At 43.6% G+C, this 13,953-nt stretch overlaps 1 protein-coding gene across 6 annotated transcripts in view; it reads right to left on the bottom strand.

Annotated features, from left to right (window-relative positions):
- Nucleotides 1–13,953, bottom strand: part of MPP7 (MAGUK p55 scaffold protein 7) — a 354,373-nt gene that overhangs the window by 305,317 nt on the left and 35,103 nt on the right. For 3 of the 6 annotated variants that reach the window (XM_075062267.1, XM_075062266.1, XM_075062271.1), the window contains one exon: nucleotides 10,711–10,786. The exons of the other annotated variants lie outside the window; for them this stretch is intronic. The gene's annotated coding sequence lies outside the window, so the exon portion shown is untranslated. The remainder of the gene's footprint in view (nucleotides 1–10,710; nucleotides 10,787–13,953) is intronic. 6 annotated transcript variants of the gene reach the window in all.

Below are 13,953 nucleotides of genomic sequence, written 5' to 3'. Positions count from 1 at the left end.
CTTTTAACAAAGTGCACGCTGCAAGGACAGGACAGCCCAGATGCGCCCCCTGAACTCACGGTACAGCTGAGATGCAGCGCTCTCCCCGAACCACAGGCTGCAATGCTGCCAGGGTAGCCACAACACCGATTTGATGGATGCCTTCTCAGTGGGTGTTATTGCCTTCTTACCCTTGAAACATGCTTAAAGGGAGAGGGGGTGTTGAGAGGGCTGGGCTCACTGCTTTGAATTGCTGCTAGGCTCCCTCCTCTGATCCTGAAAAGCCAGCAGAAAACTGCCCACCACCCACTTCCTAACCTGGGCAGGAACACAGTGCTGCTGCTTCTGCACAGAACAAGTTCCAGCAATGGCCAAAGGGTGCTCCCTTGTCACACCCAGCCAGAAGACACTACATCTGAGCGGAATCCCCCGTGGCTCCCCAGCCTTGTCCAGCAGGGAAGAAATCCCCAGCAGCTCAACAATCACTGCAGGCTGGGGGACCGAAGTGGGGGAGAGGGGGAAGTCAATGTTGCCAGTCAAAGGAAGCCCCAGCTTGCGAAAAGCCCTGATTAAACAAGCAGCCCCAGACAGGTTGATCCACACACATGCAAGACGCATACCAACCCCATCCCAAACAAAAGAGATGCCTTAGGCTAACAGAGGCTGCAGGGTGTTAACAACAACAGCCACCTTGGTAATTGCCAGGGCATGAAATGAAATACTCCAGTCTCCTGACTGAGGCTTTCAAATACCAGTAATGGCGCAGAGCCTGGTGCTCTCATTGCCTTCTCGCTGCAAATTCAAAATGGTTTTTGATGTTAGGTCATTCATTATCATAACTGGAATAACAACACAATTCATTTGGCTAATTTGGGATAAGGAATGAGTTGTTTGGAGTGACATTAATGCTGAATGAGGAGAAGGAAATGGGGGAAAGGGCTGGCAGGGAAGAGAATGTATTAACCTGAGCTAGGGGACAGACAGTGCCTCTGCCTTCTGGAAGAAAATCCAGTCACTTCCTGGGGAGTTCAGCAAGGTGAGCGTGTGACCAGGGATGGTTATCACGTGGACAGCTGTCCGCGTGTTTGTACCAGGGTGACCTGTCTGTGGACAGTCACAACCAGCGTGTCAGCACTAATGTACCTGGGATAACTATTCGTGCTAACAGACCAGGGTTTGAATGCCATGCACACATGCAGGATGCATGACTGGCCAGGAGAGGTGGGTGTGTAAGGAACGGAAGTCAGGCCTAAATTAGGAGCACTTAGCTAGAAGCTAGAGCACTGCTATACTGTATGGCAGAGCTTTCTTAGCCAAACTGCGCTTTTATCAGTATCTTATCCAGTGCCTCTGAGCAAAATAAGCTATACTGGCAAAGCCCACATTTGCCTCCCTTCTGGTCCCAGACCCACTCCTATCTCTCTGCTCCACATGATCGCCGCTTTCCTTCCATTCCCAGTCAAGAAGTCACCTCACCTGCTCTTCTCATCTCCTTCCTCTTCCCTAGAAGCCTGGTTCCCCATCCCCTGCCCCCCACAATCCACCTTCCGTTCTCTGACCCTACTCCCTATCTAACCTCTCCCCATTCAAAGCTTCAGCAGAGTGGGTTTCCCTGTGGAGTTGATTTGGGCTTCTTTAAAATGTGGCACACCCTGGAGTTTCTTCTTCCTGCAGTGGGGTGGATAGGCAGCGAATGTGGTGTCCCCTGCACCTCCCCATGTATGACAAACCAGAACACCCTCTCTTCTCCTTTCATGGAGCCTCAGGAGAGAACGGCACTGGGACTCTAGTGGACACAAAGCAATGTCATAGATGTTCACATTTCTTTGGTTTTACACATCATCAGCAGGGAGAAGGGCCATTGCAATGACCATGCAGAGTGAGCGAGGGGCTGGACAGCCAGGTCTCAGCTAAGCTCCTTTGGGCACCAGAAGATACATTGATATCACAGGCAACTTTGCCGTTTGCTAGGAAATGCCTTCTCCTCCTGCCCCATTACCTTCAGGTTACGACTCTCCTTCTCCGTGCTATCGGATTCTCTGTCTCCTGCTGCCTCTCACCCACTTATCCCAAATTTTTACTACTACTCCTCACTATCATAAGCCTTTCTTCCAAATCTGGACCTTAGCGTCCAAAATCTGGGTGCTTAGCATGAACCTCCAAGCTTAATTACCAGCTTGGCTCTTATCTCGCTGCCACCAGACAGGAATTACAGCACCTGCCTCGCTCTGGTCCCCCCAAACTTTCCTCGAGAGACCCCAAGACCCAGAAGCTCTGAGTCTTACTGGCAAGGGAAATACTCCACTTCCCTCCCCCTCCCTCTCCCACCCAGACTTTCCTCTCTGGCTAACCTGAGAGTATTGATGCAATCTCTTTACATCACAATACTAAGAAGCATATCTCTTCTATTCCACAAAAGAGACAAACCCCAAATATAAGGAAACAGAAATGATTCTCTCTCTCTTTCCCTCCCACCAATCCCTGGTGCTGCAGAGCTTATCCTCCGTAGATCTAACACAAAGAGAATTCCCTCCCCTGTTCCTTAGCCTACCCAGAGAGAAAAACTCAAACAAGTCTTAAAAAGAAAACTTTATATAAAAAAAAAAAGAAAGAAAAAGACATCAAAATTTCTCTGTATCAAGATGACAATAATACAGGATCAATTGCTTAAAAGAAAAAAAATGAATAAACAACTTTATTCAAAAGAATCAATTAAACATTCCAGCAAGTTACACACATGTAAATACACCCAAAACAACATAAAAGCCTATATTGTTTTTCTACCTGTACTTACAAGTTGGAAACAGAAGATTAGAAGATAGAAAGAAGCTTCTCATAGCTGAGAGACAGACAAAAGACACAGACCCAAGACACAAAAGACCCACAAATTCCTTCCCTAAAGCTTTTAAAAAATCCAGTTTCCTGATTGGTCCTCTTGTCAGGTGTTTGGTCCCCTTTGTTAACCCTTTACAGGTAAAAGAAACATTAACCCTTAGCTATCTATTTATGACACTCACCTTCTCCCTTCTCCTGGGACTCCTCTACTTTTCATCCTTCCTGCTGCTGCCGTCTCAACCCCAGTTTGGTATTCCCATCTCTTTTATCCACCCTACCCCTGCCCTTTCATCCTTTTGCTGTTGCTTCCTTCCACTCTTTGCTGCCCCCACCATCAATTCGCCTCCTCCTCCTGCTGCTACACCCCTGGCCATTCCCTCCTCCCTTTCTGAGTACCTGGTGATCTTGTTTGGGAAGACTGCTAGTGCTCAGGGGGCTAAACTGGGATCCCATGAGAAAGAGCTGCTGTGGGAAATGGGGGATCTGTCCCACAAGAAGGTATTTCTCGGAGTATGCCCCCCCAGCCTCAGGAAGGGAGGCGAGGCTGCTGGCACGGATTGCCCGTGCACTTTCAGCAGGGAGCTCCCTGGTGGGGGGGTTAAAACATTCGGCTAACCAGCTGCCAAGGGGAGTTGGGGCTAGTGCCTGCAAACATTGAGGAGAAGGCGCTTCCTCAGCTAGGAGCGCAGACGGAGTTAGGCGACAGCCCAGACTACCCTCTGCTACAGGGCTTGTGGTCAAGCAAACAACCTTCACCAAGGCCCATGGCACACACACCCACACAGGCTTTTCCCATGAGCCTCCAGGCTGCAGGGCAGCCATCCTACACACTAGGAGGCGCTGGGGGGGGAAATGCAAAGCCCTGGTTCCCACAAGCCCTGCAGGAGGTTTCTTCTTGGCCTCGGTGCTTGCTCAGGAGGGAAAGCAGAGAGTGCTGACTTCTTTCTCCTCTGGAGTCGGGGAGCCTGCATGAAGCTCTGGTCAGATTTGAGCATTTGGACCTGACATGAATGCAAAGAAACAGCCATGCTTGAGGGCCCTTTCGTTGAAGGTCATTGGGTTTTAGTTCTCTTAAATTTACTGAAACTTTATTTCTTCTTTGCACATGAGCCAGCGGTAGAAACAGGCTCCAGCATGACCAAATTTATCCCCAACAAAGTACAGGGGTGCTCTCTTCCTCTTTCCTAATAACCAGGAGGCATCATAACTCATGGCACTTTTGGCTGAAAGTGCAGAATTGGGGGAAAAAAAAGGGGGAGGGGGGCTAATCACATATGGCACACGTCTAATGCTCAGAAGTGTCAGTTAGACTACAATTGTTGCTAGTTCTCTCCTCTTTTCATAATAAAAAATACATACCTAGCTAGCTAGCATTAACAATGAGTGACAAACCCAGGCTATCTAAAAAGAAACCGAAAACCTACAACTTCCATTTGGAATGTGAAAATGAATTTCTGTTCGCAACAGTGAAAGATAAGTGCATATATCTTCTATGTCACACAAGTACATGGGTAAGTAAAAAGGAAAATTTAGAAAGGCACCACAAAACAATGTATAGCAAATTCAAGGGCTATTTCCCCTTGAATAGTACAAACTGTGCAAAGAGAGTTAATGAACTGAAGGCCGTTTTGGAATCTCAACAGTTATGTTTTACTAAACCAGCAGCAAAACGGAAGGCCTATACCGAAGCACTGTTTCGTGTTTGCTATCTGCTGGCAAAACACAAGAAATTGTTTACTGATGGAGAAGTATTTAAAGAGACACCGACAGTGGCAGCAGACTCCTTATTTAAAGATTTTTGAAATAATGATGACAATCCAGAGCATATCACTTGATGCTTCCACAGTAGCAAGACAGCTGGAATCTTTGTTCAAAGATGTCTTTCAGCAACTCCCATAGGATTTGAATGACTGCAAATGCTTTTCACTGCAGTCTGATGAATCAGTCGACATGACTGACAGTCCAGGTAGTTGTTTCTGTTCTCATGTTTTTTAAGCATGCAACAACTAAAGAGGAACTTCTGACTGTTTTGCCCCTTAAAGAGAGAACAAGAGGTGAAAATATCTACAATAAAGTCAAAAGGTACATGCTTGAGAAAATCATTCCAATCAAGAAACTTGTTTCAATCACAACAGATGGTGCATCCGCAATGCTTGGTGCACATGCAGGCTTTGTTGCATTTTGCAGAAATGATCCAGGTTTTCCTTCAAGAAACAATCAATCAGTTTCACACATACAGAATAGGAAGAGACTGTCTAGGAAGGAGTACGGCAGAAAGAGATCTAGGGGTTATAGTGGACCACAAGCTAAATATGAGTCAACAGTGTGATGCTGTTGCAAAAAAAGCAAACGTGATTCTAGGATGCATTAACAGGTGTGTTGTGAACAAGACACGAGAAGTCATTCTTCCGCACTACTCTGCGCTGGTTAGGCCTCAACTGGAGTATTGTGTCCAGTTCTGGGACCGCAGTTCAAGAAAGATGTGGAGAAACTGGAGAGGTCTCAGAGAAAGGCAACAAGAATGATTAAGGTCTTGAAACCTGACCATGAAGAAGCTGAAAGAATTGGGTTTGTTTAGTTTGGAAAAGAGAAGACTGAGAGGGACATGATAACAGTTTTCAGGTATCTAAAAGGGTGCATCAGGAGGAGGAGAAAACTTGTTCACCTTAGCCTCTAATGATAGAACAAGAAGCAATATGGGCTTAAACTGCAGCAAGGGAGATTTAGGGTTGGATATTAGGAAAAAGTTCCTAACTGTCAGGGTAGTTAAACACTGGAATAAATTGCCTAGGGAGGTTGTGGAATCTCCATCTCTGGAGAGATTTAAGAGTAGGTTAGATAAATGTCTATCAGGGATGGTCTAGACAGTATTTGGTCCTGCCATGAGGGCAGGGAACTGGACTCAATGACCTCTTGAGGTCCCTTTCAGTCCTAGAGTCTATGAATCTATGAATCATTTGTGAATTACCACTGTATAATCCACCTGCAAGCAGTAGCAAGTAAAGTTATGGACTTCTCACATGTAATGAAAATCATTGTCAGAATTGTAACTCAATTCGAGCAAGAGCCCTCCAACACTGCCTGGTTAAATCTTTACTTGATTAAGTGGATGCTGCTTATGGTGAGCTGCTCCTCCATGCAGATGTAAGGTGGTTAAGCAAGAGGAAAGTCCTGAAAATATTTTTGGATCTAATGCCCAAAATCATCACTAAAATCAAGGAACAAAATGTGCAATGAGCTGTCAGACAATGCATGGCTGCTAGACTTCAGGTTCCTTACTCACATAACATCCAAATTGAACGAGCTGAACTGCAAACTGTGGGGAAAGGACAGAGACTTATCACATATGATCAGTGCAGTGAATGCATTCAAACTGAAACTGGGTCTCTGGTCCTCCCAGTTAAAGGATAAAATGCTGCAGCACTTCCTGAATCTAGAGAAAATACTAGAAGAAATTGAAGACAAGAAAAATGGTTCTACCTAGAAAAAACTAGCAGAGGAATTCAACAGGTGATTTCAAGAATTAGATGTGATGGAGCCAATCATGAAGCATATCTGAAATCTGTTCCTTCAAGCATACATTGGTGGGTTGGCTGCGACATTCCATCAGGTGTTTGATTTACAAAGTAGTGGAATTGATATGGAGATAATTACCATGCAGAGTGATACTGAACTGAAAGCCAGATCAAGGAACAGAGATTTTTGGGGACTCGTAAACCGAGAAAAGTATCTTCTTCTATTGTCCTGAGCTTTAAAAGTGAAAGCTTACTTTGGATCCACCTATCTGTGTGAGATGGCCTTCTCACAAATGAAGATCATCAAGTCCAAGTATCGCACCCACCTCACAGATGCGCATCTGCAGGACTGCTATTTCAAATTACAACCCGAATTTTAAGACACTGGTAGATAATGTGCAGTCACAAGTGTCACACAGACTCAGTAAGCAGGGAAAATGTATAATTATGTATATTAGGTAATTGATCTCAGCTTTATATAACATAATAAACTGTCATTTCTACATTTTCTTTGAGGTAGATCCTGGGTTGTACTTAAATTCAAAACGTTGCTTAAAAAGGTTGGAGACCACTGCTCTAGAGCCGCAAGAGAAAGTTATCACCCAAAGAAGCAGTACTAGGGAGCTATACAGCGGAAGTTTCACTCAATTTTTTCTTGAAAGCCATTACTTTAAAAATTCGAGCAGCATGCAAGATTCCCAAGTAGGCTGCATCTTCTCAGAATTTTTAGTACTACTCTAATCTTCATCGGCTAATAGTTAAATTAAAAATTATGCTGTAATTTGGACATTAAAAGGGAATATATTTGAGGAGTACACATTGGCATCATCTCTTTAAATTTGGAAATGATTTCTTTCAGTTGGTCTCCCACTGCAAACAGTTTAAATGAATCTGTACAAGGAAAACCCTTTCAAAAATGTAAATAGCTAATAATTCCTTTTCTGCTAGTGACCAAAAGAGTATATGCCTCTTTCAGAAAGACATACTCTGAAAGCAAAGTGACTCTTTTATATGCACATATGGGTTTGTGAAAAAACAAGCTTGAATCCAAATAGCATTTCTAAACTTAATCTGGAAGACTGACAACATCAATGAGACATTATCAATCTGCTTTCATATTGCAATATCTCAAGTAGTTAAACATTGTGTGGTTAATATTAAATATTTCCACAATTGTTTCCAATTGCTAAGAATATTAAAACAGAAAGGAAACAGATTTTGTTTGAGACATTAGGGTCTGTTGCTGCTGATCTAAATAAGGATGCTTTTCAGCCCACTCTTCGCAGGTAGGCATGTAATCCTCTCCACTTGATTTTATACAATAAGAAGTTTTGCCAGCACATGAGTTTTTAGGATGCTGGATGGGGAAAAAAGTTGAGCTTTCTTTACACCATTTTTCATCTTGTTATTTACTTTCCATGCATGCAAGTCCTGCAAAATGTAGCATCATTTCAAAACTCAAAAGTTAAAATTTACTGAAGAAGAAATGTAAGTGTTTGTAAACATATGTCTTGAAACCAAAGTGCTAACATTACTAAAAATATGTAATCATTAACAGGCTGTTTAAATGTTTTCTTGCCTAATGCCTGTGTTTGAGTTCTTGTTTAATAAACCAAACAGAGTTTGGGCAGAGATTTTAAAGTAATTAATCTTAAGTGCACACACATTTGTTAACAGATCAACTCCAGTGTATTGATGTTTAAAGAAAAAAAATAATCACCCAAGTCCATGCAACCAAGACTCAGCACTCTAGCTCAAACATTTGCATGGTATAGTGCTCCTATATAAATGTTTACAGAATACCTATTTAGAGATCATATACAAAAATTTTACTGATTTCTGGTATTTGTAAACTAGAGCAGTATATCTGAAGTATCCTATCTTTATGTTTATTCTGGTATACTACAGCGGCAAGGAAGCCCTTTATTCCCTCCTTTTGTTAATAACCGCGTATCAAATAGGTCACACCCATATCAGTGATGTGGAAAAACCAGCTACTAAAACCTGAAAGAGCTTTAAAGTGTCTGTCTACTTTCATTTCTCTCCTCATTCCTTCTAGCCCCAACAGAACAAAAGAACAATGACATGAGTATTATCAAACAAGTGATATCACAATTGCTACAACTCTTGATACAAAGAGTATACCCACCTTATGAATTACAGCTGGCGATTATGAACCTGATATATGAAGATCAAACTGAAAACTTCATTTTAATTGTAAAGTTAGTCGGTATTCTCGGCTGTCTTTTTACCTCCATTTTGGAATGTAATTCCCAGGATAGTGACACTTAGTTAACAATGGAGGGTTATTAAACTTTGATAGTCTTCCATTCAAATGAAAGCTCCCTTTGACAATGAAGGTGGGTGGACCAAGAAAACCAGTCCACTCTAGTAGCCTGATAACTAAGGGCTTGGCTACACTCGAACCGCGGGAGCACTCCCGCGGCAGCGCTTTGAAGTGCGAGTGCAGTCGCAGCGCCAGCACTGGGAGAGAGCTCTCCCAGCACTGCAGGTACTCCACCTCCCCGAGGGCATTAGCTTACAGTGCTGGGAGCCGCACTCCCAGCGCTGGGGCACTGTTTACACTGGTGCTTTACAGCGCTGTAACTTGCTGCGCTTAGGGGGGTGTTTTTTCACACCCTTGAGCGAGAAAGTTGCAGCACTGTAAAGCGCCAGTGTATCCAAGGCCTAAGCAACAGACCACCCAGCACGGGACTTTGATCACCTGGCAAGGGGTCACGAGCAGAGGTGACAGCAACTTTATAAAAGGGTGACTCAGCCACGATTTTGAGACAGAGGGAGAAGACGACAGATAGAAAGCAAGGCTGTGCAGGAGAAGAGAGGGGATCCTGGACATCCTAGAGGACTCTAAGCCCAAAGAATGGTCCAGTTTGATAGGGAAACTGATGCAGGGAAGGGCACATAGGTTTTTTTTTTGTTTTGCCTTGATCTATATATTTCTTTCACTGTCTAAAGAAAAAAATAATTGCTTCAGAATCTCTTTTGCAAAGCTTGTGTGTGTTATGTGCTTCAACTATCACATGTCACTGGAGAAAGAAAACTATAAACCAGAATGCCCACAAAGTTGGAGCTCTGGGAAAGGTTGTGCTTAAGTAACTGTGGTGTCTTGATGGGAGAAGTCCATGATGGTCTTGGGGCCTACGTTAGCCAGACCATGAGGTCCCACATCCATGGAATAACAGACTGTGTGCCCAGGAAACATTCCAGAACCTAATCAGACTTCAAGTACACTAGTCCAGTGTGTGGGACCCAAACATAGAAGCCTGGTGACTCTCCAGCAAGGGAAGTTTTACCAGAGCTATGATACGACCCCTCTTCATCCTTTCCTGAAGGAAGCAGAGCGGGGCTCTTCCACCAGTACCAGGTACCAGTATCACATCAAAACATAAGCTGTTTGGGGGACAGATAGAGGAAGTGTTACCCAATCCCTATACCAATTTAAAAGATCTCTCATTTGCAACCTCACTTTCCATACTCTACAGCAGGGCTCTACCAATGAGGCTGACCACACATCTGCACCCTCGTTCTGATTTGTGGTCCGTAATCCCTTTACCTTTCACAACCTTAAGAGTCATCCTGCCAGGTTTGCATCACACAAACATGGCCAACAGCTGCTTTTCAGAACTTCAGAGTTTATTAATGGTACTGAAACACAAAATTAGCCACAGAAGCAAAATATAATCTCATTTTCATTTATATACAATTAGCCAGGAGATTGCATGCTATGAGACAGAGATCTGGTTACAATGATCTACACATGTCATTGCCAGGCTCTATTATTGCCACTTCTATCTAGGATTGAAGCCAGACACAGTGAAAGTTTTTGGCAGATAGAACTCTATCTGCTTAACACATGCCACTGTAAACATATCCTGCTATTCTGCTCTCATAAGGTCTCTACTGAATAGAAAATCCAGTTCAAGGTCTTTGTCTCTGATATGCAAACATTTTCCATGGGATTGGCTGTAGGTAACCAAAAGAACCTCTCCCTCTGCAACAACGTCCCACGATAAATGTTTCAGAAGAACAGTGGCAGTTGACCAACACAGAAAGACTCAAGATGACAGAACTTTCACAGCAGTTGGAAATAAACTATGAAACTCACTCCTGCATAAGGGGGATTATGGAAACTACTTTCAGAACTAAATTGCAAAATTCATTTCTTCCACTTAGTTTTCCCTCATTTTCCTCTCTCACACTTCCCTCAGGAAGTCCAGAACCATAAACCACTGTGTTACTTCATTAACCCAGGAACCTATCCCTGCAACAAACTCCGCTGCCAAGTCTGTCCACGTATCTATTCAACGTACACCATCACAGGACCTAACGACATCAGCCACACCATCAGGGGCTCGTTCACCTGCACATCAACCAATGTGATATATGCCATCATGTGCCAGCAATGTCCCTCTGCCATTGGCCAAACCGGATAGTCTCTGTGCAAAAGAATAAATGGACACAGATCAGACGTCAAGAATTGTAACATTCCAAAACCAGTAGGAGAGCACTTGTACCTCCCCGGACACTCAACAACAGACTAAGAAGTGGCAATTCTTCAACAAAAAAAACTTCAAAAACAAACAGACTCCAACGAAAAACTGCAGAACTGGAATTAATTTTCAAACTGGATACCATCAAATTAGGTCATTACAAAAATGAAAAACTAATTTCCCCATACTGTTACTCACACCTTCTTGTCAACTGTTTGAAATGGGCCGTCCTTATTACCACTACAAAAGTGATCTTGCCTCCTGTTGATAATAGCCCACTTTAATTGAATTGTCTTAATAGAACTAGTAAGGCAATGCCCATCTTTTCATGTACTATGTGTACATTATATTATATATCTTCCTACTGCATTTTCCACTCCATGCAGCTGATGAAGTGGGTTTTAGCCCCAAAAGGTCCTGCCCTAATAAATTTGTTAGTCTCCAAGTTGCCACAAGTACTCCTCATTGTTTTTGCTGATACAGACTAATACAGCTACCACTCTGAAACCTGTGTTACTTCTGTCTCAGAGAGAGCTTTGTTGAAGCTTAAAACGTATGACAATTCCCAGCCAGACCAGTCAGTCTGCCTAACCAGAAAGCTCCTCGAGACTCTGCCAGTCTCAACGTTGCCTTGTAGGCAACATTCAGTGAACCACAGTTACCAGTTCCCCAGAGACATCCCTCTGCAGTATCCAGTCCCTCTGACTGCTCTCTTACCAAAATTAACAAAGCCTGTTTTCTCTCTTTGGAGATAGCATCAGCCTGTTGGGTCAACTGAGAATGCACACAAATTAATTTAACAGCACTGACATGACTTATTGCAAAAATAAGCATAAGTTTATTAATAAAGAACATAGATTTAAGAGATACTAAACAAGAGGGTAAAAAAGACAGGTATGGTTACAAACAAAACAAAAACAACATGCTTTTTCATTTCAATCAAGTGATAACTATCTCCAGCCCCTCAGGCAGGAGGATTCACCATTCACAGAATCAGAGTATGCTCTTCCCTTTGTCCCCTAAGTAACAGATAACTAAAAGGTTCTTTTTTTTTTCCTTTATATAGTCTAATAAACCTTTGACATTTATCCCTTTGAACTGCATACCTCAGAGTTTTCCCTCCACCATTGCTTCCTCTGATCAATTTGCTCTTTTGATTGGCTTAATCATTCTGTTTATCCTAGATGTAAATATACTTTTGTTGTTCTCTGCTTGTATTCAAGCCTTGCAGACAGATAAATCCACATTCCATGGACTAGGGCAGACTTGTTTATCTACTGCCTCCAAAATGTATTTTAAGAACTTATATCCAGCACACACATGTAACTCTTTATAAACAATGCTGTGGTAAACGTCTGTCCCAAATCTGGACTTTAGCGTACAAAATCTGGGTGCTTACTTATACCCAGCTTGGATCTTATTTCGCTGCCACCAGCCGAAGTTTTCCAGGGTTTCGGCCCCCTTGGGTTCCCCAAACTTTCCCTTGGGGGACCCCTCAAAGACCCAGAGCCCCTGGGTCTCCTCTATCTCATCCCCCAGCTTCCCCCCCTTTCCTGGGTTAGCCGGTGCGATGCTGTCCTATTCCTGTTGAATACAACCAGAGAGGCAATCTAGCTTCCCCGAGGCTATGCATTCAAACCTAGTCAGCTCACACAAGAAATTCCCCCCTCCCTTTGTCCCGTAGCCTTTTCCCGCCCTGGGACAATAGGAAAGTAAGACACAGAGCTTGGGCTTTTTCCTCCCCCCCCAGCCTGTCACAGATATAACAGAGCTCCGGGCACAGAAATTCCTCTCCCCTCTGCCTCACTAGGAAAAGAAACTCCCACAAGTGTTAAAAAGAAACTTTATATAAAAAGAAAGAAAATACAGAACAATAATACTGCATTAAGAAACTCAATACAGGAATATGGCTTATAAGAAAATAGGAATAAACAGTCTGATTTAAAAGATAGCCCAATTAAACCAGTCCAGCAAATCAACACCCATGTAAATACAAATCAAAGCACATCACAGCCGATTACTTTGGTTCCTTTGTACTCACACTTGATAGTAGAATATTTGAAAGAAGATGGAGTTAGAAGAAAAGCTTGTTTACTCACAGCCGAGGAAAACAAAAAGACCCCGAGTTTCCAGTTCCCTCCCAGACTTTAAAAAAAATCCAGGTCTCTGATTGGTCCTCTGGTCAGGTGTTTGGTTCCCCCTTTGTTCACCCTTTACAGGTAAAATAAAATTAACCCTTACCTATCTACTTATGACAAATGCATACATACATCATGCAATGATATTCATGACTAGCATGTCACCAGTTTTTACATGATACCTAGGGCCCTACCAATTTCACTGTTACAGGATTTTTAAAATAGTCAATTTCATGCTTTCAGGTGTTTACACATGAAATTCCACAGTGTTTTAACTGTGGGGGTCCCAACCCAAAACGAGGTCTTGGAGAGGTCCTAATGGGAGGGTCCCAAGGCTACTGCAGAGGGTCGTGGGATTGCCACACTTACTTCTGTTTTTTGGCGGGCAGAGGTGCTGCTTTAGAGCTGAGCAGCAGGACAGCAGTTACTGGCCAGGTGCCAGGCTCTAAAGCCAGCACCACCGGTAGCAGCAGTTCAGAAGTGAGGGTCACAGGGAATGGGCAGTAGGTTACCATCCATCTTGGTTTTCCTGGCAGCCTCCCACTCAGGTCAGGGGGCAGCCAGCGAGCTTCCTGCAGCCCAGGGAAGTTCCTGGAGGTGGGTCTGACCCAGCTTGAAAGCGGCCCCTGTAGGGGAAGAGGAAGACTTGTCCCTCCCCAGCCTGGGCTGGGACTAGCATCTGGAGCCTAAGCCAAAGTAGGAGCCCCTGGATGGGGTACCCCCTGCCCTGCCCTGCCCCTCCCCTACAATAGCCACCTTTCACAGAATATATCAGATTTCATGGTCAGTGACACATTTTTCATGGTCATGAATTTGGTAGGGCCCTAACGATACCTTACAAGATGCTGTTTGGCTAAATCTGACACTAGTATATGGATATGCTCTTTGCCAGGTGTCATAAAGGGTCTTTCACAGTCACACACACAAACCAATAAACTAGGCAAGCTATTTCTCCTACAGACCGGAATAGAAAAG

The sequence above is a fragment of the Chelonoidis abingdonii genome, chromosome 2 (genome assembly GCF_003597395.2).
Source record: "Chelonoidis abingdonii isolate Lonesome George chromosome 2, CheloAbing_2.0, whole genome shotgun sequence".
Classification (NCBI taxonomy): Eukaryota; Metazoa; Chordata; order Testudines; family Testudinidae; genus Chelonoidis; species Chelonoidis abingdonii.
Note: the sequence above shows the minus strand (reverse complement) of the source record. Positions and strands in the feature narration are given on the sequence as shown.